A 4495-nucleotide genomic window follows, 5' to 3' on the forward strand; every position below is an offset into this window, starting at 1 on the left:
TCCTGCTGAAGAATCTAGGAGATGTTAAGGAACTTCTCTGAGACTTAATCCCCTCGACTACAAATGGAGATAATAATAGTCTCTCCCTCCTGGGTTGTTGTAAGTACTCAGTGAATGTCAGGGATGCTTGTTTCTCCTTCTGGGGCATAACTTGTCTTGCGTCAACACTGGTACATGCTATTTTCATCGCTAGGAACACTCTTACGGACAACCCCATTTATCCACCTTAGATATCAGCTCCTGGGAGAATACTTCCTGCTCCCTCTGGATGCCCCAGTCCCCCTGTGCTTCCTCCCTGATTTCACCGGACATCGTACTGCTTTTGCCTTTTTCACTAGACTGAAGACTCCCCGAGGGCAGGGCTGTGTGTTTTGCTTCTCTTTGTTCCCCTGGTACTGAGCACAGTGCCTGGAATATAGGATGCACTTGTGCCACACATTTTTCTTGAGTGAATGAAATAAGAATGATCTTATTTCAGTCTTGCCACAGCTCTACTTTGTAAGGGTTATCATCTTCATCTCATTTTCTGATTCATCCATTTCTTCTTCGATCTTTTAAAATTCTTTTCATTTTATTTTTTTAAATTTTTATTTATTTTTGGCTATGCTGGGTCTTTGTTGCTGTGTGTGGACTTTCTCTAGTTGCAGTGACAGGGGGCTGGCTACCCTCTAGTTGCAGCATACGGGCCTCTCATTGCAGTGGCTTCTTCCATTGAAGAGCATGGGCTTTAGGCACGTGGGCTTCCGACGTTGTGGCACACAGGTTTAGTTGCCTCAAGACATGTGGAATCCTCCAGGACCAGGGGCCAAACCTGTGTCCCCTGCATTGGCAGGCAGATTCTTAACCACTGGACCACCAAGGACGTCCCCTTCTTTCTATTTCCTTTGGACTTCTTTTGTCATATTTCTACTATCTTTAGTGTAAGAAAATTAAAGTTTTCAATCTTGCTTTCTAATAAATGCATTACCTGCTAAAAATCTCCCCCTGAATATTTTCTTGTCTACGTGCCACCAGTGGGGATAAGACACACTCTCATTGCCCTTCGGTTCTGAATGGCTTGCATTTTATTTCCATTTTAAATATGGAAAGTGAAAGTCAAAGGGGTGAAGAGGCCACAAAATGAGAAAGGGCCAGAGCTGGGATTCGAACCCAGGACGCTCTAGACCCCATCCTCTGCCTCAGTATATGTAGGTGGTATGTGTGTGTCTGTCTCTGCCCCTCTGTTTTCAAGTAAACCTTTATTTTGAGGTAATTGTACATTCAAATGCAGTTGGAAGACATAGTCCATTGAGATAACATGCACCCTTTACAGTTTTCCCCAATGAAGACATCTTGCAAAACTACTGTACAATATTCCAACCACGACATGGACATACAATCTACTAATCTTATTCCGATTTCTCCAGTTTTACTTGTATTCACATGTGTATGTGTTTCTATACAATTCGATTACCAATGCTCTTTGCATTTTAAGAGCAATGTATTAATACCAATGGTCTTGGGATTGTAAAATGGTACCTCTTAGTACATCAGGTTTCTGAGCATCTTTCTGCCAAGCTAGGGCTTTCACACTCTGTTCCAGGAACAAGTCACACTCTATTAACTGTGTCCTTTCCTTTTCCCCTGGGTCTGAACCTCAGCTGAGCCTCCCTTCAGGGGCCCCAGCCCTCTACACTCAACTGTACTTGGAGCCCCACCCTATACTCAGGGAGTTGGCAGCTGACTGCTGCTGCTGCTGCTAAGTCACTTCAGTCGTGTCCGACTCTGTGCGACCCCATAGATGGCAGCCCACCAGGCCCCACCATCCTTGGGATTCTCTAGGCAAGAACACTGGAGTGGGTTGCCATTTCCTCCTCCAATGCATGAAAGTGAAAAGTGAAAGTGAAGTCGCTCAGTCATGTCCGACTCTTAGCGACCCCATGGACTGCCCCCTACCAGGCTCCTCTGTCCATGGGATTTTCCAGGCAAGAGTACTGGAGTGGGTTACCATTGCCTTCTCCATGGCAACTGATCATCTCTAAAGTCTCCTCGCTCACCTGTCCACCTCTCATCATCCCCTCCTGTAGACCACCACGAAGCCAACCCCTCCCTTTGCAGGTCACTGGTTCATGGAGGGATGAAGCTGGGAGCCTGCTTTGGGTGGTTTGGGAAGATCTAAATAGCCCCTCCCACATCAACAGCTGTCATGGGAGCTGAGGGTCAGACTTGACCTTCCAGTGAGAGATCTTCCGGTGCCGTCTTCTTGTTTTACAAGGGGAGAAACAGTAGCTGAAGTTACTTTCTAGTTAAGTTGCTCAGTCGTGTCCAACTCTTTGCGATCCCAGACTGTAGCTCACCAGACTCCTCTGTCCTTAGAATTCTCTAGGCAAGAATACTGAGGTGAGTTGCCATTTCCTTCTCCAGGGGATCTTCCTGACCCATGAATTGAATCCTGGTCTCCTGCACTGCAGGCAAATTCTTTACGGTCTGAACCATCAGGGAAGCCCAGTTATTTTGCTGTGCACCTATTATGTACCTAGCACTTTCAAACTCAGTGCCATTTATTTTCATTATTTTGCAGTGATGCACAATTTATGGGTGAGGAACTAAGGTTCAGAGAAGGAAACTGACTTGCCCTGGACCATAAAACTAATACATTGTGAAGCTGAGATGAAAACATAAAGTCGGTGCAATTCAACAGGCCATGAGGTTTCTGCTACCCTTCATTTTAAGACAGGAGTCAAGAGCATCTCAGACCCTGGAACCAGACTGCCTGGTTCCACCACTTCTCTTCTCTGAGCCTCAGTGTCCCAGTCTGTAAAATAGGAATAAGATGCCATCAACATCTAATCCCAACATTTATATGGGATTAGCCCCATATAAAGCTTCATGTGAAATCCCTATAACTCCCAGGGGAAGAGGCATTTCCTCTGTGAGTGGCGGACCTGGTATAGAGTAGGGACTTGTGGTTTATTCCCTTCTCAGCCTTCCCCCATGGTCCAGTTAAAGGGGCAGATCCAGAGGGTGAAGTGACTTGGCCAAGGTCATGCCACTGCCACTAGGTAGGTAGTGGAGCTGGGATTTCCACCCATGGAGCTGAGTGGGTGATTGAGGTCTCTGAAAGTCAGAGACATTTTAGGAAAGGACTAGGGACATATATCCCAGGTTCTTCTCCTCTTTTCTTCCCTGGAACCCTCCTGAGGATCAGGAGTGGGTGTCAGGGTGGGACCCCGGAGTGGGGTGCCATTGCCTTCTCTGCCACCTGCCTCTATGCTAAATCAGGCTTCCCTCGTAGTTCAGCTGGTAAAGAGTCTGCCTGCAATGCAGGACACCCTGGGTTGGGAAGATACCCTGGAGAAGGGATAGGCTACCCACTCCAGGATTCTTGGGCTTCCCTGGTAGCTCAGACGGTAAAGAAACTGCCCTCAATGCAGGAGACCTGGGTTGGGAAGATCCCCTGGAGAAGGGAACAGCTACCCACTCTAGTATTCTTGCCTGGAGAATTCTGTGAACAGAGGAGCCTGACAGGCTACAGTCCATGGGGTCGCAAAGAGTCAGACACAACTGAGCAACTTCCACACACACACTTTGCTAAATCACATTTGAATGCATGCCCTCACTGACTCCTTATAACACCTTTGACCATTCCCACTTTACAGATGAGGAAACCAAGGCTCAGAGGTACAGGAAATTCTCCCGAGGTCACATACCAAGTAAGCTCAAGCATTCTGACTCCACAGTCAGTAATCACAGCTCCTTTGTTGTGCCACTTTGCTGAATCCCCCACCTGAAGGGCAGAGATGGGAGCTGGGTGGTTCATTTAGATGCCACTAGCGCTTCACCCCTGGATGGCAGCCCACTCCAGTACTCTTGCCTGGAAAATCCCATGGACAGAGGAGCCTGGTAGGCTGCAGTCCATGGGGTCGCTAAGAGTCGGACACGACTGAGCGACTTCACTTTCACTTTTCACTTTCATGCATTGGAGAAGGAAATGGCAACCCAGTCCAGTGTTCTTGCCTGGAGAATCCCAGGGATGGGGAAGCCTGGTGGGCTGCGGTCTATGGGGTCGCACAGAGTCGTACACAACTGAAGCGACTTAGCAGCAGCAGCAGCAGCAGCACTTCACCCCTGTGCCTGGAACCGATTTGTTCACTTATTACCATCAATATGCTTTGAAAGAAGTATGAGACAGCCAAGAGTAGCGGAGTGCATACATACATTCTGTGCTTTACTGAGCACCTACTAAGCACTGGGTGCTCTTCTAGGTGCTAGGAATAGGGCAGTAAGCAAAACACTAAACCTCTGCCCTCAGGGAGCCTGGTGAGAGGAGACCACGTTCTGGGGAGAAGCAGGCAACAACAAAAAAATTAATACAGGATCAGGATGTCAGATGGTGAAAAGGGCTGTGGAGAGAAAGCCGGGAGGGGCGGGTGACAGCAGGCACAGGGGTGCATCTATAGCGGAGGACAAGGGTCCGTCTTCCAAGGTTCAGGGAGAAGTTGATCCAAGAGGAGAC

Source organism: Bison bison, unplaced genomic scaffold (assembly GCF_000754665.1).
Source record: "Bison bison bison isolate TAMUID 2011002044 unplaced genomic scaffold, Bison_UMD1.0 scf7180017864500, whole genome shotgun sequence".
NCBI classification, from domain to species: domain Eukaryota; kingdom Metazoa; phylum Chordata; class Mammalia; order Artiodactyla; family Bovidae; genus Bison; species Bison bison.